Raw genomic sequence first — 27,252 nt, forward strand, 5'->3', positions numbered from 1 at the left:
TGACCACACCAGCTACAGTAAAACAGTATTTTACTACCTTCAGTATAAATACCATTCATGACTGCTATAAAACTCCAGCATGTCATTAAATGCACTCTTCAATTTCCACACAGTAAATCATTTTGTAAATATTGTTCACTGATCAATATAAATGCCAAAATGTTCCAATATATGTTTCTCACTGAAATACATATTTGTTAATAAAAACAATTCACAGAGACTGTGGCATAAGGCTGAGGGTCCCAATAGACAATCCACCACTTCCACCCCACAACCTTTGGTGGATAATTCTGGTTTAGACCAAAGGAGCAACTAAAAGAGTTCCTTACAGTACATTATAGGTCCAACTCATTGGACAATCTGCTTTTTCAAGGGGTAAGCACACTGTGAACTGAGAAAGCATGTGTAAATCTGGAGGGAAAGCACCTTCTTTTCACTGGACTTCATGGAAACTGGGGTATGAAGGATTTGGATACAGAGTGATACTAACCATTTAATCTAGTTTATACTTACATTTGAAACACAAAGGGATGATTGACATTAAAAGTGGAGAACCAGATTATTGTACTGTAAACAATTCAAGTAGTACAAGTTTGCAGCAGGCTTAAAATACAGTAGAGGCTTGAAGTGATTCAAAGATGATTATGTACCTTATGATTCCGTTATGTGCCTCATGTGCAGCACTGTGGTAGAATCTAAGTAAATAAGGACGGTGCCAAAAGATATACTGGGGGAAATATAAGAACAGTTCCGATTTCAGACAGATGACAAAACAACACTGATTTACTAGTCCAGCTATGTGAGTCTTAACCTGTTATCTTAGTGAATTCATGCTATTACATTGATCACTGCTGACTTCCACTGTTGTGCTGGATGTCTGGATGATGTGAGAAGGAGCTTACTTCTGCCAAACAATATTTAAAAATTAATCCTCTAAAAAACTGAGTGACCTCACAGAAACAGCATTAATAAAGTCACTGGTTTCCTACTGGAATGGACATTTTGTTTAATTAATAGACATTTAGAAAACTTTGGCCATTTGCTGCAATTCCATAAAATTAATGGTGTCTCTTAATGGTAGTGCTACCATTGGCTTATTTACTCTTTGCTCTACTGCCCATGATAATGATGCTAACCTTGACCTTGTCTCCATGGTAAACATCATCATTAAAGACTTGCACTTAAGTGATTTAGAAAATGTATGCCTACTACAGTAGATAGACTAATGAAAAATAATATTTTATTCTAACAGCTAGTACAAAGCCTGCCCTGCAAAATGATTCATAATGTGTCATTTGTTTATCCCAAAGTCTATGAAAATTTCAAGGGGGCAAATATTTTATTTCTTTGGTTTTATTTGGGACCAAAGCTTGGGAAACACTTTCCTTCCCAATTTAGAATGGATAACTGTTTCCACACCTGAGAAATCCTTACACACCAGCTCCTATCCTCCGATCCTATGACCAAGTCATTCACCTCTTTACACACAGAAGCCCCAAGCAGATGTCATGGAGCTACCGGACCCTGCAGTAAAAATGCCAGTTTGTTGCGTGGTGAGAAGAAATGGTATAAGTCAACCGTGCCTTCATGATTGGTGGGAGCCCCAGAGCCAAAGCAATATCTCCTGTGGAATCCCCAAAAGAAACCTCAAAACTGCCAGCTTTTGTTCCCTTGGCTGCATGACTCACCCTTCACAACACATAGCCATGCCTTTAGCAGGTAACCGCTAGTTTGGTAACACTTCCGATATCCAATTAATGTGATCTTGTCATTTACACTCCTTTACTAAACTGCTTAAAATAAAATCCCCATCAATACTTGCACAGGCCAGTCATAATTATGTGTCAAGAAAATGTATCAAATTGTTAACTAAACTAAAATACATTCTTCTGTAATGAATTATGTGTAGCCCCATATACACACCATCACTGCATGTCAGAGCTAAATGAGTTTTAGATGCTTTTGTGTGTGTTGAGCCCAACAGTTGGGTTACAATACTTAAGTCATGTCAACTTGATTGAAAGAACCCAAAGCTTGGCTCCAATACAAAATTCTGACATTTAAAAAAAAAACACACTGATTACACATTTAGCATTATGGTCTCAGGAGTTATCAATCATAAAAAAAGTTTCTAATTGTGTAGTTAATCAGGGTTTCTTTTTTCCTAACATGTTGCAGGCTTGAATATATCCACCTACAATGCAGAAGGCATTTACCAGAATTTAGCTAAATTACTCTGCTTTTCATTTTCAACCTATGCACATGCCAGTACATTGCACTTCTGCCAAGCTCTCTCACCAAAGTAAGATATTTATTTTAAAATCATTACAAAAAAAAACTTAACACTGCAGTTAAAATTTGTAATAATCGCTTCCTTTTACTGAGATTTACACTGCCTAGTCATCTGATCACAATGTCTCTACCCGATACTATTTGGCAACGATCTGGTGTGGGCGTCTATACCGAGGGTCCTTTATTACTTTGGAAGGCCAAAAGAATGCCATAGTTTACTTCAAGTCCACCCAACAATGCTGCACCTAGTGATGGCTGCTCTCAAAACTACAGTATAATGCACCAATCTGCCAGAGCTGTGTGTCAGAGTTTGAGGAGCATGAACTCAGGCATCACAACAATTGACGGATCTCAGTACAGTTTGCATTGCAATCCTCTGCTTTAACCAAAATATGTTGTAAATGACTGAATGTGTTAACAGCCCTCAAGGCACTTCACAGCACCCATAGTAGTCAATCCACATCTTGTCAAGGCTGTGATCACATGGTGGCCTGACCCGAGATTTATTAAACCGGTTTATGGTCTGTTTTTCTTTCAAGATTTTAATGGTGTTGATACAAGCCTGCTCCATGATTGCCTGATGGTAGTGGGATGACTCTTCATCCCTGCAGGTAACATAAACTCCAATGCGTGCTGAATAAAGTTATTTTCATAACCACAGACAAGAAAAAAACTTTTGCTGTTTGTGCCTCAGAATAACTGACAGAGGTGAATATTTAATAAAAAGAACATGAAATATTCATCCCACAATGTGTTTACAGCCCTGAAGCTAAATACAGAATAATATGAAACCCCTTGACATTAGCTCTATGAAATATAGTATTACTGTACACACCCTTAACAAGATACAAAGTCTAATATCAGTACAAAGGGTTTTACTTATTGTACCGTGAATCTACACAAAGAAGTCAGTCATGATTCACTAAGCTGCCACACAGCTCAATCCATCAGTTAAGCTGTATGGATGGAAAAACTTTTTTCTAAGTCTAAACGATTGATACTATCTTACCTAATGCAATAATTGGGGTCGACACAGAATGCATCCTGGGTTAATACGTTACTTAAAAGTACATTTACAAAGGGTACCTGGCAAACAATACCGACAGTAATTAAAAAAATAACCACCCTTATAGCTAATGATCTAGCAAAGTATTGTAAATGGCATATTGAGTGTAAAAGTAGAGATGACCAAATGCTTTTATGAAATAGCAGCAAGACACCATAATTGCTTGCACTCTTAAAAAAAAAAAAAATGATGCAAGTACAATTGCAAAATTCTCCTGACAACTAACTGCATCCATTACCTTAACCAGAGCAAAATGCACCATAATGGTCCTTGGATAACAACAGAAAAGAAAACTGACTGCTGATAATGCAAGGTTCTTGACAGTCATCTACTGGATTTGTTGACCATGACAGGCGGTATGTCTAGTTGTAAGGCTTTCAATATTGACAATATAGCCTACGTTTATATGAAATGAAGCTGTGTCTCACTATATTTGATTGAGACCTGTTATGCTGAACTATTCCAAGGAAGAAGGAAGAACACTTACATAATGGCTTGCAAAATTCAGATTACAATGGGCAACAGCATACAGTGGCTGCCTAGTCAAGCAATACAACTCTGATTTGCTGGCATCGTGGTCAACTACCAAAATAATCAGGGTTTTACTGAGATTAAAAACAGGTGCTTTTTTCTTTTAAATATTTAAAATCTGTAATTATAATACGTATTTACTTTTTTTTTTTTTTTTTTTTTTTTTTTTTTTTTTATTTTTTTTAAAAGATAGACAATCTATCTGAAAGTTTTTCGTCCATCTATGTGGTAATGCCCTGTAATGGAGCTTCGTCTATGCATTCAATATCATTTGGCTATCAAAGTAATCAATTATTTATATAACAACTTGTAGAATTTTAGACACATTGGTGCATGAGCGCACTAGTCCCCTCTGAAGACAGTATCCCTCTACAAAGGCAGACACTTTGTTAATGGAATTTCAAACTCAAACTCCGAGGATCTTATGACAAACTTCCCACAATGAGAGACAAACATTTTAACATTGAACTAAGTGTAACAAAAGAGCAAAAACCAAATTAACAAATCAGTCGAATCTCATTATGAACAACTACAAATTGGAAAGATGTTTTAAGTGGCATAAACAACTTAGTGTTGAAATCGGTAAAAAAGGAATCTCTTGTGGCTAACAGCACTCGAGACAGTTATTTTTACTGATTCAACACTTACCATTGTTAAACATAAATATCAGTCAGTAATCTGTACCAATTGTGAATTCAAATGATGTTTATTTGCTTTCACAATTAGTATTTCTCTTGAGTCTATAGGCCATATTTTCAACCCCAGTCTTGAATTCATTCCTATTTTTTGAAAAACACATGTTAATTTCACAAAAACAGAAACAAACAAGAGCTCAAAGTTTTTTTTTTTTTTTTTTTGTAGCATTAACATGACTGTTTCTCCTTTCAAAAACTAGAAACAATGACAAATGTTTATTTCTTTTGTAAGAATATTGATTTTTGCACTGTGCAAACGTTATTCACAGCATGAGCATCAACATTTAAATATTGCCAGTCGTTTCTTTTTCACAAAACATATCACAGCGTATCTGGTTCATGCTTGCTGGTGCTCCGATTGAAATTAATGTGTATTAAGGGAACTGAAAACAGAAGAGCAATGATGTAGGAGGGAGCATACTCTAGGGCTTATAAAAAAAAATGCTCTCTTTCTCGTGGTACTCTCAAGGTTTTCATTAATGACGCATGATGTGTGAATAAAAATGTCAAAAGAATTCAGATTAGGTTGAAAAACATTGCAATGCGGGCAAACGGGGATAATAATGATTCGTTTTTTGTTTGTATACACTGCATGGCGTTCTGTAACAGTTAAAACTAAGTTCAGACAATTTTTAGAGAAAACTGCAAGGTTTAGGAAGAGTTTAGGAAATTATTTAGATAACGCACTCAGGCTGTGTAATATATAAAACTGAGGTTGAAGATTAAATGATGAGCGAAAACGGAATAAACAGATTGCTCCTTGCTGACCACTTATCTTAACAGAATTGGAACATTATACAATTCCACAGTCAAGTTAACGAGACAAAGAAATATACCTGTAAACACAGGCATAAACATTTCTAACACCTTTCCATAATGGTGCACATTGGGAGACATAAGTAAGGTAGGAAGCAGAGTGACCGTGCAGCAAATCCATACTTGATACTGTAAACATGGCCCCAGAATGTGAGTAATGTACGAACGTAGCTTACATTTCCAACCAAAATACGTCAAATATCCTTATCCAAAGCAAGCTGCCAAGGACATTTCCCTTGCAAATAGACATTTGCAGTCCAACAGTTTAGCTCTTGTTTATGCAACACTTTCAAGTCGTTATTTTCACTTCATTACCTGAAACGTCCCCTTAGTCCTGCTAATCAAGCTTGTGATGTTTACTGTGCTTTGCAACAGCTTTATGACAGCTTTTTAGAGCCCATTATTCTATAATGAGCGTAACACCAGTGGGTAATCATGTGGTCCGCGACTGGCTTTGAATCCAGCTAAGCTATTTCCCCCCCTACACTCTTAAATATCACAGAATGTGGGTTACATTCAATAGGGCTCCTTACAACTGGAACTGTATGCTTGGTAATGAATAATCTAGGCAGAAAGAGCAATACAGAACAATGCAAAACACATCCAGAAGGATATTTAGCAGGTAAGAAGTACAATTAATTGAAAGCTGTGACCTATCAGCCACGATTCAGAGGAAAGGTATTTTTAGTAGCAGCCATGCCCCATGATTTTCTGGTTACTAGGCTTACTGAAATGACAATCATAAGACTCTAAAAATCTATAATAAAAAATAAAAAAAAATCTAATTTACCTGTCCGCTCTCAGTTATTTTTTATATGAATTTGAGACCAGTATTATGAATAAATCTGTATTCAATGCATAATTTACAAAATAGTGTTTCCTGTGATCTATAGGAGTATGGTGAGCATCTATTTTCATGATTCTGTGAAAGAGCTACACACATCATATGGAAGTGTTCAGTAATCTAATGCATTACGCAAATCACTGCCTTTAGTTCATCACTGAGAGTATGTTCTATCCTAGATTTAAAAAAGTTAAAACCCCAATCTGTCAGAATTATGACGTTAACTAATAGCCATGACACTGGCAGCCTGTTAGCCAGTATATTTTTACTTGGCACTTCCACTCTTGCATATGTTACTGATCTGGCCTAATAAGAGAGGCTCAGTTTTTCATTGTTTTCAGCATCCATGTATTCACTGTTGAAGGCCGAGTCCTAGCCAATACTTGAATCTCAATATATTTTTTGATTTATGAGTTATTTTAATTATAGTTAACACCCACCTAATTAGTTAAATGCAGACAATTAGCCCATTCATAATTCATTGTTGAATGTGTGTGTGTGTATGTTATATATATATATATATATATATATATATATATATATATATATATATATAGAGAGAGAGAGAGAGAGAGAGAGAGAGAGAGAGAGAGAGAGAGAGAGAGAGAGAGAGAGAGAGAGAGAGAGAGAGAGATTTCGAAAAGACTACAAAATAACAATGTTTTGATGGCAAATATTATGGGTCTTATGTTGTATTCAAAAGCCAAGCATCTACTGGGACCCCAGCAATGTCTTCATATTACAGGCTGTTACTAAGCTGCTTAACAGCTTGTCCCAAGGGATCAGGGATAGCCCCAGGGTATCAGAGTTTTCATGCTAATTTACCCACAGTGATGTTAAGGGCACTGTGTTAGTATTCTTCAAACCTCTGTCCTTTCAACAGAATGAATCCTGCGCAGTATGCAATTTATGCATTTTACACAACAAACATAATTTTACATTGCTACCCCCAATCTCTGAATGAAGCAACAGCGAAAACTGCATGTTCTGTAATACACATCTATACTGATGGAAAGACAAAGGAAGTCAGGTAGTATGACTCATCAGTAAATGCTGAAATATGTTAAGTAGTTCTATTTCTTCTGACAAAGACAATAATATACAAGAGATGTAAACTCTTTCTGGCAGATTATTTCCTGTTGTGGGATCCTATTATAAATAAGGAAAATACTGGGCAAAATTTTGTTTAGCCTAATTCTATATTAAAAGGGTCAGCCCTGTAAAATATAATGATGCAAAATGTTAAACAAATTTAATCTGACAACCCATGTTGTTTATAGAAGGTGGTAACCAAAACATCTAACTAATCAATCACAGCGAGTTTAAATCTTTCAGTTAGTTTTTATAATCTCTATACATGCAGATTTAACCCCCTGTGCAGATGCAGAGGTCAGTTCACACAGCATTGCACCTAATGCACCTATTAAGATTTTGCTAGTTGTGCATCTTAAAAATGCTCTTTAAATAAGGCCGAAAACGTTGTGTTGTTTTTTTATTATTTAAAGTATTCAGAACAAATCAATAATAGATGCAAGTCAGAAGGCGGGACGTTGCCCAGCAGCACTATTTGTAATTATTTTTGTAGGTTTTATTTTTTAAAGGGAAAATGGTAAAGTCAACGCAAGTTGATTAACCATTCCCACAGTTTTTCCTAATGTTTCTGGATTTATTAGCTATCTAACGATTTCATTTTTTTTTTTTTTTTTTTTTTAAATATATCAGGGATGTTTTATAGGTTAAAACAAAAAGTCAGAAGCCCTAAATATAACTAACAGTATAGAACTCTTACTGTATATTTGTTTTATTTTGGTATCACTATATAATATATATATATATATATATAATATATATATATATATACACATACACACACACACACACATACACACACACACACACATATACATACATACACACCGTATTACTTCAATATGGCGCCACCCTCTAATTAAAGAAGGCCACGTATTGACACCGCTGTCATATATCAGCTTTACAATGGAGGTCGCCCTCGAATAAACGGCGCTATCAATAAAGAAACATTATGGTATTTTTTTTCTCCCCCTTCTGACAAAAACACACAGTAAACAAATAAACACGCAACACTATGTACATGTAACATTTTTAATCATATGTACATTTTTAATCACTCGATCCTTCATCCTTGACCACGACACACTTGAGTGACTATGACTGAAGCATATGCATTAATCACCTAATTAGTGAGACTTAATTGGACACTGGCTATTAAGTGATTTCAACTGTTGAATTGCAAGCTTTAATAAAAGCAATAAACAAAATCACAGAAAAAAAAAAAAAAACACTATGACACTTGTGTGCTGGAAATGTCACATTTCTGAAGAGAAATGCAGACTTAACATTGACTGGGGACAACTAAAACATAACCCAGTCCCTGAGCCCAAAAACAGTTACCTTTTATCAGTCAGAAGATGTTCACATGTGACAGATATGTTTAGTAGAACCTTTACATGCATGCTGTAGAGTGCTAGTCAATTTACAGTAATCGTAAATCTCAAAAAACGAATCACTTCTAAATCTTTTGTAGTCATTTTTGTATTACTTTAGTATAAATACATGTTAATTTGGATTCATATGTTGTTTTTTTCTGACTATGTGAACGAAGAGACACAAAAGTTCCCGTTTTCTCATTGGAAATAGTGATATTTCAAAATATCACTGTGCCGGTCACAAAAGCAAAGTTTGTGGGGAGTAATAGCCATTTTCTATACTTTTGAGGCATAAGCAATTAGGAAATAACACTTACTACCCAGGAACAAAAATTGTGTTACAGTGTTATAATATAAACTAGCTCAAATGTCTTGAATTTAATGTAAACTGGTTCAAGGCTGGATTTACCCCGTCAGATAAGGCTTATTATTTGCCTGACTCCAGAAACAGGCAAACAGTCATCTATAGGCAGTTACTGTACATGTCCAACTAACAACTGATTAGTGTCGAATGCTGCAGATATAAACTGGCCTTGCTCATTTAGACTCAAAATAATTGACATTCTCTGTGTTGTGAACCTAAAATACCTCATACTTAGACTTCAGTGAACTAATATTATGCACAGTGATGCACACAATAGACTGCACTCAACAAAATAACACTTTTTATGGTGTCCTCTCTCTTCCACTAGGTTTAATGAATTAAAAGGAAAAAAAAAAAAAAAAAAAAAACTGTTCCCCTTTTATAAGGAGAACAATCAAGGCTAGCTGCAAGCGCTGATTTAAACCGACAGCCAGGACCTCTAGCAGCAGTGACATTTCTGCCAGATCCTGTGGAGAAATTAAAATATGCAATGCACTCAAGAAAGATGGATAACATCAATCTCCAAGGGTAAATGCAAACCTTCAGAAGGCAACTGTTAAGCCTGAATATGAAGACTGTCCTACTTCCCTTTATTTTAAAGTACAGTCTCAATTTAATGAATATTCCATTATACCATAAAGCATAGAATAAACAAATGTCAACCCTTGTGAAATAATTTTAAAGGTTTTATTTGTATTCAAATGTACAGAAGAATGCTTCTGTTATTTTGCAGTTATGTGGGGTATTAAGATTTATACCGTGACTATAAAGTACTATAAAAGTACTACACAAATGCCAACTATTTGAAAATTAAATAAACAGATTTAAATAACACGAAAAAAGATCCATGTGTTATTTAAAACTGAACTGTCCTCCCAAGGCATTGTACAGTCATGTACCTATCTGATTTCCTGAGATCTCCATCCACCAGAGATGGTTGTCAACAAACTAAAGATAGAGAACAAAAAGTTACAATAGACGATTATAGCTCCCTTTCAACTGGTAGCACGAAAGGAAGGCAGGTATTTTATCGTAAAGTAGAGATTGTTAATATGTTGCTGTGTTAAAATATATCCAGACCACTAGAGAGAGCAATCACGCTGTATAGCCTATAGTATAAACTCAATCAGTGGAGAATGGTAGAGATATCTGTGTGTAAATGAAAGTGTGAAAGAGTCAAATAGACACAGGCAGTGGGTAAAGGACAAACACCTGTGGGTTCAGGTCGGGTTGCAGGTCTTATTAAAATGGGTCGTGTCACATGTAAGAAGATGGCGATGCAGCGGGTCATAAAAAATTTGACTCGTGCAGAACACAAAACTAGTATTTTTGTTTATTAATAAAAATGTAGAATGCCCAATTTTATCTTCTCTCAACATAGCGATCTCCAAATTGGCTCAGGCCAAGCCACTGGCATCTTTTAACCCAGGGGGTTAACAGCCGATGGCAGCAAGCTACCGTCCTCTTAAGGATAAAGGCCAGTCCTGCAGGTGAGCACACTGCTCACCTGACCAGAAGGGGCCACTGCAGTGAGAGGAGGAGACCAGTTCTTGTCTCTGTGGAATTCCCAGTGAAAATATGCAATTCTTCCTAACCAGAAACCTACTGCATTGACTCAGCCTGCACACCACAGGAGTGCCTTTTTCAAGTGAACGACTTGGGTACCCTTAAAACCGACAATTAAACTGATCTCTCTTTGCCTTCCTCCAATATTACTGATTGGCTCTAACAAAGACAAATGGTTTCTCACTGGCTACTCAAAATGATTTTAATGAAGTCTCTGTCAATGTCTTTTAATGTATCAGCAAAACTAAAAAGTACTACTTAATATTATGTTTGGGAGTTACGGATGGCATAGTAACTTGCCTTAAGTGTTTCAGTTTTTCGTGCGATTAACATTGAAAACAAGAGACTGAGATTAAATAATAAAAAACATTTTCACGATCTGTATTAGAGGTGTTTGATCAAACACTGTGGCACCATTTTGAAATGTTGATGCTGCCGCAGGCAAATAATAATTCACAATTTAGAAAATACAAGAGCAGGGGCAACGTAAACATCAGCAAACCAGCACAAAACACAATTCTCGTTTAACCATGGAAAAAAAAAAAATATGAAAATAAGAACTGTAAAAAGGCAGATCATTTATTTGACAATTGTATTTGCTATGTCTTAACAAAAAAGGGACCCCTACTAAATTATACATAAGGATCAACTTGAATAATGGTTAAATAATGGCTAGGTGTGATAGACTGCTACCATTCACAACCTGCAAAATCCACTGTTGAAATTAATACCAGTTATTTTGTCCAATAATTGCTATTGTGCTGTATCAAATATGTTGAAGCTACAGTTGCTCCGATATTATTTCGACACGTCTTGCTTGCTAATACTGTATAGTTGTTCTGTGCGTGTACTGTATTTGTACAACTCACCGTAATCCGGTAGTCTCAAAGGAACAGCCTTGCAAAGGTCTCAGAAAGCTCTTGTATACAAGATGTATAGTTTGAACAGGCATTCTCCCATAACTCCATGCCTGAATATTGCTTTGTTTAGTTCTCTGTTTCTACAAATTAGCATTTTAATACAGCTTATTAAATATAATTGTATGTAAAATGCAATCATATCATTTAACTACCAGGCCTACAATTGTTTTAAATGTATTACTATAAATTACTATGTTCACTGAATATTTAAAGGTTTGGGCAAAATACAGAGGGTAAACTAGTTCTGCTTTTGAAGACTGAGTCAATACCATGCTTCCCCCAGCTCAAAAAAATTAGTATCCTTCTAAAAAATGCATCCTAATGGAAGCGCTGGGTAAACCATGTTCCCATATCAACGTCAAGAGCAGCGCTTCGTAGCTTTTTGTATATTAAAATGTACTAAGGAGACAATTGCAACACAGAACCACATGCTTTTTAATAGAAATACTGTATACATTGTAAATGTACTGTCAAGAATGCCTTGAAAAAACAAAACATTCCCATCAGGGAGATGTGTATGAGAAATGGAGTTGAATACTTTCATACTTAGGATACAATGGAACATGTAACCTCCATGAAAACAATGTATTGCCCCTATGACACATTACACTTCTGTATATAACACAGGCACTTACTTGCTGCTTTAAAAAACACAATATAAAAAATTACAATTCAGACAAGTTGTTCGATTGTGGATAGCTTTGCAAGCACCTAATCCAAGCTTCTGAAAACAAAGCTTTCATAAGTAAATTGAGGGTCAAATAAAAAGATAATACATGGCTTAACCCAAACACAACAACCCTATAGTTACATAAGTCAGATGGAGCAGGCCGGGAAAGAGGGAATTGGGGGGGGGGGCGGAACTAGAAGCTTGACAGACAAGAAACTGAGCCAATAAGCCATTCTCATGAATCAGAACTAATCAATCAGTGATATTCACATGCTACCTAAATGAGCCACTGAAATAAAACTGTTATTTCTAAATCATTATGGAATCAAGGTAAACAAATCATTCTCACCCACGGTTTACAAATGGATTCCAAGTAAACCTCTCACTCAAACCAGCTGTTGCTATGACAACATGTGAACTTCAGCAAAGGAAGACTGCTGTTATGACCATTTCACTACTAAAAGTGATACTACAATTGAAAGCACTTTAAGTACATGTTTGCAAATGTGTGCAATTTTGCAGTATGCAAAAATCAATGTTAGTCATTTAGTTTGAAGCTGCTAACAGCAATGTGACTCTTCACTCTGCTAGATACTGTAGTTTATACTTGTCATCACATCTTCTGAGCAAAAACAATACTACTTTTCTAAAACAGCTCTTCAGGTCAAACTAATACTATATATTTAGTTAAACAAATCAAACATATATATGCCAACTGGTGCAAAAAAAAAAAAAACCTAAAAGCCATCTCATAGAATTGTTATGAAAACGAATGGAATTGTCTTAAGCAATTATGAACATCCAACAGTGATCATGAAAAGTGGCATTTCTGTTGCAGAGACAAGCTGCTTTGACCTTACAACCAAGAAACTAAGACTGGCATACTCTGCCAAGACATTTTAGTATCAATCAAAGCTTCTGGTGTTTAAGGTCAAAATTGTTTGTGGCATGACCTTACTTACTGGCAACGTGTTTGTTTTTGCAATCTTGCCTTGCAGACAGCGTTTGCTGAAATTCTGCTCCTTTCTTATTAAAATCTATTTCCATCAAAAGGGCCGACAGGAATCATGAAAACAGACATCATCCCCTGAAAGCACTCCACTGAATAATCCACCTTTTTACCATGTATATCAAACACAGAATGTACTTACATTTGTGCAATGAATTCAGGTGAATCATTAAGAAAGATAGTGGGACAGAAAAACCTATACAACCAATAAAAGATAATATAGGTATCTTTAAAACTACATTTACTAGGGTCTTCATACACAATCTTTTAGAAGAAAAATCCCATTGTTAATTAATGTGCAAAGCTTTAACTATTGACTTAGTTGCAGAAAAAAAAAAACTGTCTGTATGAAATATCTTATATTCCTAAAACTATAAAAAAATTATATATAATTATATATATATATATATATATATATATATATATATATATATATATATATATATATATATATATATATATAGTAAATAACTCATGAGTTGAAGCTTAGTGAATAGTACGGTGGCCCTGAAGTGCAAAAGACAAAAACAAATGAGAAAACAAAACGACATTAACACTAAACCGGAAAGAGAGGGGAGATAGGCAAGTGTACCACGTCACTGACTGGAGGAATAACATGTCAATCAATACTACGGAACTCTGGGCGGAAGCACTTGGAAACTAACTGTGGTAAGTCACTTTTCTCTTGTTTGAATTTTAATAATGTTTTTATTAGTCCTTTGTCCCAAAGATGGCTGCAGTTGGTGACGTCAGACCAGAAACAGGAACCAAAACAGAACACGGAAATGGTGAAGGCATTGATGCGCTGTTTAATAATTAGAGAGAAAATAAAAAGGTTTATAACAAAAACACTGACACCAAAACAGGACATGGGACTTTAGCCAAAATAAAGAGACAAACAAAACGTACTAACACTAAACAGACAGTGGACGAACAGAACACAAGTACCGTGCTGGCACTTCCAGCACGCAATAACAATTGTAATCCAAATAAATCTCCTCTCTCTCACCCGTTCTCCACACAACGAACACTTAACCCCGAGTGAGTAAAAGCATGCTGCTTTTATGCAGCTGTACCGAGACTCAATCGCTAATCAATCATACAAATGGAGTCTCAGTACAATTGCACTTATTAATTCACGTGCAGTTCCCCGTGCTCACATATTACTACAATTTACTTGCACGTGAAGTGCTGCTCAATCCTCATGCCTAAATACAAATATACATTTTAAACCACTCGTGTTACATAAAGCCATTTATATACCGTGTACCAATGACTATACACCAACATTAACACACTACACATAACATACAACACAAATGAATAGCCCAGGGGCAGGGCACTTTGCCACATATACCTCCCTTGTGCAAAGCACACCTGGCCTCAATGGCCACCCTCCCCCCTTACTCCCCTGTCGGTAGTGGCACGGCTGACAGCATGGTGGTCCACTCCTGCAGCGGAAAATCTGCCCTGTCCCATTGGACCACTAGCAGCGGAAAAACTGCCAGGGGCAATGGTGTCAGCAGACCTGCTGACAGCTTCCAGGCTGACTCACTCAGCCAGGGCAATCTTGACAGCAGAAAGGCTTCTGAGCAAGGTTGTCTCCTGACCTCTCCCCCCTTCTTCATAGCCGGCAGCTGCCTCTGCTGGGGCTCCGGCCACACTGACCCCTGGGACCAAGCAGAGCTGACGGCGACCCCAGGCGACGCCGAGCGGCAGGCAGTCATCCTTGGGCGAAGCAATCCCCGAGTGATAATGTGCGGGGAGTCGGGACAAGCTGGGGTGAGGGATTTTGGCCCTCTTCTCCGCCACTGCGGCCGGGCGGTTCTTCCCCGGGCTTCCCTCAGCAGCCTATGCAAGGGCTGCTGAGGACCGCCTGCATCTGGTCCTGGTCCTTCTGGTGAAGGGAGAGGCAGCTCCTGCTCCTCTCCCCCTGATGGTGATGGAGGCAGCGGCAGCTCCAGCTCCTCTCCCCGTGATGGTGATGGAGGCAGAGGCAGCTCCAGCTGCTCTGCTCCTACCGGTTCAGGTGGCGGAGGTAGCTCCTGCTTCTCTGCTCCTGGCGGTGGAAGCGGTGGCGGTGGAGGTGGGAGCAGCGTGTAGCCTCCTGGCGATGGAATGAGAGAAGCGTGTAGCCTCCTGGCGATGGAGTGGGAGCAGCGTGTAGCCTCCTGGCGATGGAGGTGGGAGCAGCGTGTAGTCTACCCTTTTTTCAGGGGACTGGTGCAGCTCTCTTTCACTTGCAGGGGACTGGTGTGGCTCTCCCTCTCTTGCAGGGGAATGGTGAGGCTCTCCCTCTCTTGCAGGGGAATGGTGAGGCTCTCCCTCTCTTGCAGGGGAATGGTGAGGCTCTCCCTCTCTTGCAGGGGAATGGTGAGGCTCTCCCTCTCTTGCAGGGGAATGGTGAGGCTCTCCCTCTCTTGCAGGGGAATGGTGAGGCTCTCCCTCTCTTGCAGGGGAATGGTGAGGCTCTCCCTCTCGGGGCGAAACTAGCAGACATTCTTCCTCTGCTGGTGGAGATGGGGACAGCAAGTAGTAGTCTCCCTTCAGCCCAATGAGGGTGCAAGTAAGTGCGGTTCCTCCCACTTGGAATGCAACCTGCTGGAGCAGTCCCATATCGGCAGCCAAGTAGTTGATCACCATGGCTGCTGGGTTCACAAAGGGCACTGGGTAGTAGTGTTGTTCCCAGCGTTCCCAATGTTCCCCATCTCTGGCCCACAGCAGGTCAACAAGCTGTGGGAGGTCCTCCTCGTTCCACTCCGGGTCCGACACCCAGTCCAGCATCTCCTCAGAGGATGGGAAAAGCTCTGTCTGCTCTCTCCTGGGCTGTGGATGCTCTGGGACCCCTCTCTCGGGCTGTGGACGTTCAGGCTCCTGCCCCTCAGGCTGTGGAGGTGAAACCAGCAGAGAATCCTCCCTTTTTGGCTGTGGAGTTGGTATTCGCGTCTTCCCCTTTTTTCTGTGGGCTGGTCTCGGGGCATTCAGGCGAAGCCACTCCTCCACATCCTCCACCTCTCCCTGATCGAGGGCCTTCAAAAAGAGAGGGTCTTCAAAGGTGAAGTAACTTACAAAAAATGATGGTGATTAAGTAGATTCAAGAAAATGCACAGAGTCCTTTTCTTCAATCAGTTGCCAGGTTTATTGAAATATGCAGGGAGTCTGGTCCCAGGTACAGGACAAACAGAATACTCAACATTACAATGTTTGCATGACATTAAATACCCTTCTGTATAGATGGTCCACCTCCCCTTTCTCTGACACTTAACCAATGGTCAAGGTACAACACATTATTCTGTTAATTTAGTGTGTGTGTGTGTGTGTGTGTGTGTGTGTGTAGTCTAGTGTGACAACCTCTGAACTCAGTGCATTCTTCACACTCCTGGAGAAAAAAGGTCCATAAATCTGCCCCTTTGATCCCAGTGGCATTATCTCTTTCGATCTCTCTGAGAACCTCTGGGTCCAATGCCAGTCCCTGGGAGCCTTTTAGCCCCTTTATGCTTTGCATTCCAAAGTCTTACAGCCTGGCCCCTTCTGGTCCACAGCATTGTTATCTTTTTAGCTTGCAGTCAATGCTGGGCAAGAAACTTGTAGACGCAATGTCTCTATCAATTGTAAGCAGTGCAATTTGAACCAAACAGTCTGCTATCTGCAATATTAGTCTTTTCAGAAAAAAACACCAGTATAGCTCTGCCAGTCCACATGCGTAGCAAACTGCTAATCAATTCTCAATCCATGTTTTCCAACAAAAGGGGCAAACATCCAGGAAGTGCCCGTACTCCATGCAGGAGGCGCACCATGGAGCCCCTCCTTCTTTCAACTCCTCCTGCCGATTACACCTTTCTTCCTCCATCTCCCCCCCCCCCCCCCCCCCACCCACAAAAAAAAAAAAAAAAAAAAAACTGTGGTTCGCACTCTGGCCTGCGTCTAGGAGGCGCTGGTAATCCCACGATGACACCACGTTCACAAAGACGGCTACAGTGGGTGAAGTCAGACCAGAAACAGGAACCAAAACAGAACAATGAATTGGTGAAGGCACTGATGCGCTGTTTAATAACTAAACAGACAGAAAATAAAAAGGTTTGTAACAAAAACAATGACACCAAAACAGGACACGGCACATTAGCCAAAATAGAGACAAACAAAACATGCTAACACTAAACAGACAGTGGACGAACAGAACACAAGTACCGTGCTGGCATTTCCAGCACGCAATAGCAATTGTAATGCAAATAAATCTCCTCTCTCTCACCCATTCTCCACACAACGAACACTCAACCCCGAGTGAGTAAAAGCATGCTGCTTTTATGCAGCTGTACCGAGACTCGATCGCTAATCAATCATTCAACTGGAGTCTCGGTACAACTGCACGTGAATTAATAATTCCAATTCCACGTGCTCACATATTACTACATTTTACCTGCACGTGAAGTGCTGTGCAATCCTCATGCCTAAATACAAATATACATTTTAAACCATTTGTGTTACACAGACCCATTCATATCTCCTTTCCAATGACTATACACCAACATTAACACACTACACGTAACATACAACACAAATGAACAGCCCAGGGGCAGGGCACTTTGCCACATCCTTACATTAGTAAAACAAGTGTGAAATAAATGAATACAAAACATTATTAAAATTCAATCAAGAGAAAAGTGACTTACCACGGTTAGTTTCCAAGTGCTTCCGCCCAGAGTTCTGTAGCAGTGATTGACATGTTGTTCCTCCAATCAGTGACGTGGTACACTTGCCTATCTCCCCTCACGTTCCGATTTAGAGTTACTGTCGTTTTGTTTCTCATTTGTTGTTGTGTTTTGCACTTCAGGGCAGTTTTCTAATTTGCTATTTTGTTTTCCAATTTGTCATTGTGTTTTCTAATTTGCTATTTTCTTTTTGAATTTGTTGTGTTTTGCACTTCAGGGCCACTGTAGAATAATGTCTTATATGTAAGTTTAATGTGTATGCAATAAATTCTTACTGGGAATGTAAATCCTGTTCTCTTTGTATAATTTAAATAAACCTCACAGAGGCCTCTATTCATAACAGATTCATAGCAAATGTTTTTGTTAAAAAATTTAAGTCTGAACCGCCTCCCTCTGAAGTACAAAAACCTGCACTTAGAAGATTCTAATCCGCAAGCAATGAGTTGGTTGACATCAGGATAATTTCCTTTCACACTTTTTTTTGTTGTGAATTGTACTTCAGGTAAGACCTTGAAAAACATATATTTTCTTTCTGGTAAAGACAGTGAAATACCAGTATATCAGAAAATGTAATAAAGTATGCAAGGATACCATTTCCATAAATCTTTACCAAAAGTAACAAATCCATATCAAACAAGCAACTTGATCACGGATACGCTCATTGCATGGATATTAACAGCTCTTGTTTTCATTTCCATTACCTTGTCTCACCTACAGAGATCATTATGCATAACAGAACTGTGTCACATGACATGGCACAATTTTTTACTAAATAGCCGCTGTCATTAAATGTATTCCCATGAGCTACTTTAACATTCAGACAGTTTCAGCACTTCAGTCTAATGGCACCTGCATGACATGGCAATTAATAATAACTTATGCTTTGGTTTCCACTCTCCCTGTCAAAGGTTCTGTTGCAAGTTATAACATTGAATCCAATCTGAAGGCCGTTTGAAGGTGACACAAAAACATCAGAAAGATGGGGCTTCATGAAGTAAAAGTTGTCGCATGTATTTTTACATTTAATGCATGTTCTTGTTGTCCCTGTCTATATGCCCCCCATGACTTGTACCCCCTTGTCACATACAGTAACATAGGTGTCGCTTGATGTGTTTACACAACCAGTTAGTGCATTTCTGTGGTAGCAAGCAAAATCAGCCATTTTAGCAGCCATAATATGACATGGGTCATCAAAGTTCTGGTATCCTGGCTGAAGCGCATACACGTCATTGATTCCATTACCATATACAGCTTTTCTTGAACGAGCCCAAAGGTGCTGAACAGTAATGTAGCAGGGCCTGGGCTGCATACAAGAATACAAATCACAGCTCTCACCACTCACCTCATCTTTGCCACCAGAGCGGTACTAGTAAGATCACTATGGTAACAGTCACATGGCTTCCAAAACACAGTTTTTGGCCAAGCAGAGTCAACATTTAGTTTTTGACCAGTTGAATATACTACGTGACACAAGTTGCCTTGAATGCAGTTTAACTGCTTATAAAGTTTCCCCTTTAAAAGTTACAACCAGCATTAATTGGTCCTCCACTACCTTCCCCCTAGCAGTTTTTGTTAGCATGCCTGCCTGCTAGCAAACTGACATTTGGTGGCAATACTGGATTCCATTCACAAAACATGACAGTTTAAAAATATTCATGTTAAATCAACAAAACACACTGACATCCTAACCACAGACAAAACCTTCAGAAATTAAAATTCCTGGTAAAATTTTTGCTGATGTTATGTTGTATTTAAATAGGCCTGGTCAGCAAGTGGTGACATTTCCCTCCCCTGTGGTCTTAACTTTTACAATCATCCTAAAAATGAAACATGATAACAACAAGATCACCTTTTAATATGATCTTAAGCATCCAAGTTGCTTTATGAATGGCAGCCACTGATTCCACAGGCATTGTTGTTCACTGCTGCAAAAAATGGCACTTAGTATTCAATAGGCCTATTCTTAAATGCATCATTTTATAAACACAATATAGTAGGATTCTAGACAATAGTATTATTAGACCGTTCCTGCATTGTACAGTAAAAAACCTTATAATTAAAATAGTTACTAAAAATTGGCAAGACTTTTTTATTATTGTATTTTTTTTTTTTAACTGGTTTATGACGTGTCATTATAGAAAAAAGAACAAAGTGTGAATTAATGCAAAGAATTACATTGGTAATAGATTGTTATTACCTTGTTAAAGTAAATCTGAAATACATTTCTCTATTTTTTTTTTCTCCACAAGTCTGTTAATAAATATTAATACCTGTTAAACCAAACAACTATTTACAGTCTAAACCTGTTTGGGATGCAGCCCATACTCAATTGAAGTGAAAAGTAGAACTGAGAATCTTTTTTTTCCACCCCTTTTGAATCGAGTGTGTGGAGCCGCAGGGTCCCTGGTAGAGACCAGTATACGAGACAGGAATATAAATAGAAATAAAACACAACACATTCTAAGTACAGTCATGCAAAATCCTCCCACAAAAAAAAAGAAAGAAAAACATGACTCCACACCTTGAAAAAAACAAAAACCTACACGATAACTGTATAATAAAAAACATTATATATATATATATATATATATATATATATAGTATTATATATTATATATACATTTGACATTTTATTTTATTATTATACCTGAGATAAAACATATTGCCATTTCCAACAAGGGAAACTGATTTAATATTATAATTTATATCTATTTATATATATATATATATATATATATATATATATATATATATATATATATATATATATATATATTATATATATATATATCCGCGCAACAAAAAATGTTTCAGCTCAACTAGCACAATTACTTATTCAGAAAATCTCCATGACAACTCCAGAGGCTGGCAATTTTTGCTATTCAATCCTTCTGCTAATTCTTAATAATGACAGAATTTAACCACTTTGGTGCTGACCCCTTCAGTATGTTTGCAAAATAACTCATGATGAATTCATTCATGTTGTAAGTCCTGCAACACAATTCTAATGACATCAAACGCACTGGACCAACATACACATTCTGGGGATACTTTCATTAAACTTTAGAATAAATGGTATTTAAAAATTAAGGTGGTATTGTAGCTCATTCAGATTAAATATGTAAAAAATCTCATTGCACGGAATATTTTAGTTCGCATTGCTGGATAAAGACGAAGATGGTTCGATTTTACAGCAAGTGTTTCTTTAGAAATACATTTATGAACTTTGACCGTCACAATGAAAACGTCTAAACAGAGAAAGCTAACATTTTTCTTACTAGAGTAGTCTACAGTAACAAAAAAAGCTTTAACTGAACACTTGAATTTGATTTCGTGCAAAAAAAAAGTGCTTAAATTGTCTGAACTGCATTGTGAGCCAACAGGTCTTGGTAATTATACATGTTGAACATGTATTTAATACCAAGAAATTAAAATCTCGAGTAATTCTGCAAGCAGTTTTTGTTAACATGTTTTCCAGCCGTGAGTTTTGCATATTCATTTCATTTTCTGAAGAAATAGTTCCAAGAAAGCTGGTATATTTTCAGAAACGCAGGCCATTTTCCCTTTCACGAGACTAATGTGCCAAAGGAGGAAAATGCCACACATGAACAAATCTGGAATCTAATTAATTCACTGAATCGAATTGCAGCCATGTTTATTCAATAAACGACTACAGATGTCAGTCTGAAAAACAGCAGGCTTCAAAGATTGGCAGTTATGTTATATTTAAGTAAGTATTAATTAGGCTGACATGCAAAAAAAAAAACATATCCACTGATAAACCCCTGTAACGTAACCAGAAACACAAGGTAATGTAACTAAACCGCAGCATCTCATTTTTCAATCCTATACTAGGCTATTCACTATTGCCCCGTAGCCCCATATAAATCTGTATAACTACCGCAGCGTGCAAAAGTACATTACTTGTTAATGGCTTTACATCAGTGTTTTTTTCCGTTTTTTTTTTAACTGATAAATAGTGTTGTTTTCATATTTTGTGTCCATCTACTGTCTTTAAACCTTATCTCTACATAGTCAGAAAAAGATGACGGTAGATCTTGAGATTAAAATAATGTGCTGTCGGTAAATGGTGCAAATATATTTCCAGTGCATTTTGAAATTAATTCAGATTGCTTCATCTTAAAGTATTTGTTCAGGTACCAGTTGCTTAGTCAAAATTTCCTAAATACTTGCTAGCTAATACATTCTATTTTCAAACCCTAAACTTTTTTTCCCCGTTCCGAACAAAAAACAAAATCAAAACGTAATAACCCGGTGTTTTGTCTACTCGGAATGTCATTACATTTCGTTATGCTTCACATCATATAACCGTTGAATTTTGGAAAACCATTACGGCCACTAATCTGACCCTTCAACTAGATTTAAAAAAAAAAAAAAAAAACGACTTCCCCAATTGCACTCACCTGCTTTGAAGAGCTATCAGATTCCCCATTTGCGGCTGAATAAAAAGCCACTTTTACAGTTGATGATAAAAAAAAAAAAAAAAAAAAAAAAACAAAAAAAAACTTATATTTTCAATATTTTCCGAAATTGATTCTTCCCTTCCTTTTCACCGTGTGCTTCTCAAAACGTTAACCACCTTTTCTCCCGTTGCATCCAAATTTGGCTTGTTTTACCCTTTTTTTCGCTCCAGGTTCAGTGCTCCGTTGATGCTCCACAATCTTGCCCATCCGTGAGATTTCAGTATGTCTGTGGCCGCGCTGCGCGGTCATGGTGCAAAAAGGTGTGCGAGCATGAAAATGCGCGTTCCTTAGCAACTGGGGGCACACGCTTTCAGGGTCACGCTGTTTAACTATTTAGGAACCGGTAGTTGGAAAAGTAACTCAAAGTAACTCAAAGTAATTTAATTTGCTGTTCTGTTTTGTTATTGATATTTTTTCAAAATTCTTTCACTGAAATACAATGTACAGATATCCACTGAACCTGCCTTTCCACTTGTCTACATTATGTATTATTATTGTTTGCTATTATACATTTTTAATAATTTAGCAAAGGTAGAGATAGAAGATGAAATTGGCTTTATAGAATGTTGTGAATCAACTTAATTTACGCAAGACACAACTGAACACAATTTGTAATTTTTAATATCTGTATTTAATTAAAAATGTTTTGTTACTTTGACTTATAAATCTAACTTTCACCATTCAGTTTGGTAAACTTTCAAACTGTGTTTGCCCCCTACTCCACCCACCCACACACACATATATATATATAATATTCCACTATTAGCAGAGTCTTTAGTACATATTTAATAAACGAATCATTCTAGAAAATAAGTGAAGCAAGGTTGGATAGTAAATATGACTTTATATAATTTTTTTATATATTGCTGATGCAGCATAAATAAATAACAATTTTTATACTGAATAGTTTTTTTTTTTTTTTGTTGGTGTTGTTTTTTGGAATACAGCTCATTGTCGGGCTTGCTGACTGCTGCATAATCCAGTTTATATCCCGGCCTTCATATTTGTTTACATCGTCGCGTTCAATTTCAGAAAGTCAGAAAACAGTGACAGTGATGTTTTAATCACCATTTTAGCATTTGTGGCATCTTTCTTTTGTAGTATGTTTTGTAATTAAATGTCTATTAAGTCACAGAAACACTATTCAGCAGGGTTTTTTTTCACATTCAGCCATTTTCTCTTGAAGAAGGGTGTTCCTTTGAAAAGGTGCGGGACTGACAGCGATGTGAACAAAATCACATGACAGAGGGCGACTATTGCCCAGTGGTGTTAGAATGTTAGGGCAACAGTTCAATCTATTGTTGCTCTTTTGATGAGGTTTTAACCAATCACAGGCCAGAATTCATATATGTGTGTGTGTGTGTGTGTGCATATATATATATATATTATATATATAATATATAATATAGATCTATATAGTGATATATATTAATAGATACATAATATATATAGATATTATATATATATACTGAAACATTAGATCTCCAGGTGAAGAATTAGTACAATATTTACATGTATATTACGAGTCAGGAATACGAGTGAACGGATGTCATCTGCCACTTTAGCACATCGTGTATCTCGAGAAAACATCAGATAAACATATGTATATATATATATTATAATATATATATATATATATAATATATATATATATATAGATATATATATATATAAATAGCATAAATAGAAAATAGAAAATACTTTTTATTTTTTACTTTTCCTAACTGTAGATTTCTAATCAAGATGTGTAAAAAGATTTGTTTTTAAAGTAAACATCAGTGTATCAACTGAAAGTCAGTGGGAGCTATTCATTGATCTAAACAGTGGTGGATCTAATTGCTGACAACATTTACTATTTCAAAAACAAACTTACTTCTAAATGACAAAACTACTCTAAAGAGACTCACATAGGTCCCCTACTTTAAAAGTTTTAAACAGCGCTGAGTAGCAATATTTCGATCAACTGAACAGTTTTCAGTATCTCAAAGTGTTCATCAGTATCATTGATTTGGACACAGCATTTATTGTATGCACAACTCCTGTACCCATATGGAATTATTTTTGGATGAGTTCTGTAACTATTTATAATTTGATCTAAATGTTGGCAGTCATTGCTGTTTAAAACTTTTAAAGAAGGGGTCTTTGTGAAAGTTGTCTTCTATACCAATCTGAGTCTCTAGATTATTTTTGTCTTTAAAAGTAAGTAGGTTCTGTCCCTTTCTGATATGAAACAGTGGCAGTATTTAGATCAATTAATAGCCCCCTTAGAAGCCTACTTAGAAGCATATCAGTATTATATGAATGGGCTACATTATTGCAACTAAACACAAGCAAATAAAACATAAAGTATGGTCTGGGGCAATTCCCATTAAACAGCATCTGTTTTCATGTCCCAGAAGTGAAACGGGTAAATTAGGAATCCAAATTGTACAGTAATTTATGAAGGGAACAGCATGGAAATACAAATAAAGGATTCTTTTTTTCTATTAAAAAAAGGATTGTCTGTCATCAAAGTCCCCATTGTGTCTACTCATTTACTTTGCAGGAAATAATAATGTCGAGAGGTTTGACATAGTCCAGCCTCTTAACAGAAACAGAAAAAAACTAATTAGCTGCTTATTCTCGCTATCAGTCAAGGGACCAGAAGAGAAGGAAATAAATTCTACAAGTAAATGTCAAGTGGCAGTTTTTGAAAATGTAAATGCACACGTACTGTCTCTTTAAAATATTTAATTGAATCATTTTGTAGCTTCTTTCCAGGTCATAGCCAATAATCTTGTTCAACATAGTTTTTAATGCACGGTATTTCATTAAAAAAAACAGACAACAGAAGGGATGTAATCAAAACAGTCTCAGCTCCTGGGGTAATGGTGACTTTGTCTCTCATTTCAAACACATTTGAATTCATGCCATCCTGACCCAAGTTGAACTTGCCCCATATTCATAATGTGCCAGAATGTTTTTTCATCTGTTCAGCTACATTGGCAATGGTATGCAAATGTTGAATACGTCAAGACATTTAAAGAATAAAGAGCTTCAGATAATAATTTAATGGGAAGGGTTTAATTTTTTCCATTCTTTTAAATAGTGTTTGCAATCATTCTAAATGTTTCTGAGTTTGGTTGCCCCAAAGCTGAAATGTAATAATGTTGCCCTCTACTATACTGAGTTCAGTTCACTGTTGGATGTCGAGGCTGCAGTAGACTGTTAAAGTCGACGAGTATTAGATGTTTAGGGAGCTGTGCACTCTGACTTAGTACCAGAAAAACTAAAGCAACAAATTGCCAACAAAATATTCTTTATTGTATAATTTATTGTATCATTTGTTCACCATTTTGATTCTGTGTGAATTTCTATAGTACACAGCAGGTGAAACTAATTCTCATATGCCAGAGGAAAGATTGGACAGTCTACAGCCAGCTGTTTCTATGCACGTCAGTGAAATTATTATGTTGCCATCTTGATACTCCCGGAGAATCAGACAGCCAGTTTGTGTTGCATTATGAATAATGATCAGCAACTATCATAGCATTTGGAAAACATAGGGCTATGCATATGTCACTGTTTACTCTTAAATAAATACAATATGTGCAAATGCTTGAACAGTCGTTTATTAGATTTATTGTTCAATGTAAAGATAAATGTATCCCAGTAAACAGGGTGACTTTTCAAACTTTCTCTTGCTGATATAAGAGCTGCTATCTACATCATATATAGATTGATTGATGCTAGACACTCCCCTATCGCAATCCTAGCGTAACACATGCTGGCTGTCTGACTTGGGAATAACAAGATGGAGCAGCAAAAGATTCAGTAAGCTGGATAGAATCAGCCTCCAGTCAATCACCCCACCAGCACAGCTCAGTGGCAGAGGGGAATTGTTCTTCTTTTACATTTTATCAGGTCCTATTCAAACAATTTTAACTTATTCTTTATTTAAATACCTTATTTTTCTTCTTAATTTAGAGTGTTCTATTTGTTATGTTTACCCACATTCTCTGAATGTCACCTCATCGATGTAACCCACATCTTGGCCCAGAAGAACAAAAGACAGTTGTCCTTCATTCCTGAGGTCTAGCTAATCATCTTTTTTCATAGTGGAAACAAAGCAGTGTTTTTACCAAGCACCTAAACCCTGGAGGACAGCTTGACTTTGTCTGGCCATGTATGGAGTTGAACAGTAGGGGTAACTGTGGCTGGGGGGAAGTAAATTAGCCCCAGGTAAATTCCTGTCCCTGACCTTTGGCCAAGTTTCACAACTCTATACGACCAAGATTTGAACCAGCAAGCTCTTAATGCATGATTCAGTCACCACGAAGTGCCTTTTACCAGTAGAAGCCTGTTTTAAAGAAAATGCTTTGCTCTTTATTTGTTTTCATATGAACTGCTTTTAAATAAAGTATGTGTTAAAGAGTGCAAAGCTAATAAAGTAATTCCACATAATAAAATGAATGGCATTCATTGAAAATGCTTCAACTGATATTTTTGTTAGTAATTTAAAAAAAATTATAAAAATAAAAAGTATAATATTTTGATGTTTTGCTTGAAGCATATTGTTGCAATGTATACAGTGTTACAGTACCACCACTGTATGTTTTATAGTTACTGGTATGGATGAATTAACATTTTGTTAACCAGTTAATGGAATTTGCAATGTAATCAAATATACTAAACTATAACAAAACGAAAAACATGTTTAAAAAAAATAGAAATGGATTGACTGAAACAGCTCTATTACAGTGCAGAGAAAAAGTTTGAGAACCGCAATGATAATTAAGGAAATTCCATAGTTTTACCATGAAAGCCTTCTTGAATCAAAAT

The 27,252-nt window shown here is 36.9% G+C and overlaps 1 protein-coding gene across 2 annotated transcripts in view; it reads right to left on the reverse strand.

Moving 5' to 3' along the window:
* The window catches only part of LOC121295707 (neuroligin-3-like), a 119,120-nt gene extending 96,455 nt beyond the window's left edge, over positions 1-22,665 (reverse strand). Inside the window, exon 1 of one of the 2 annotated variants that reach the window (XM_041220691.1) lies at positions 22,372-22,665. The gene's annotated coding sequence lies outside the window, so the exon portion shown is untranslated. The remainder of the gene's footprint in view (positions 1-22,371) is intronic. The other variant, XM_041220692.1, reaches the window with a different exon arrangement.
* Positions 22,666-27,252: the final 4,587 nt, after the last annotated feature.

This window comes from Polyodon spathula, chromosome 20 (genome assembly GCF_017654505.1).
Source record: "Polyodon spathula isolate WHYD16114869_AA chromosome 20, ASM1765450v1, whole genome shotgun sequence".
Lineage (NCBI taxonomy): Eukaryota > Metazoa > Chordata > Actinopteri > Acipenseriformes > Polyodontidae > Polyodon > Polyodon spathula.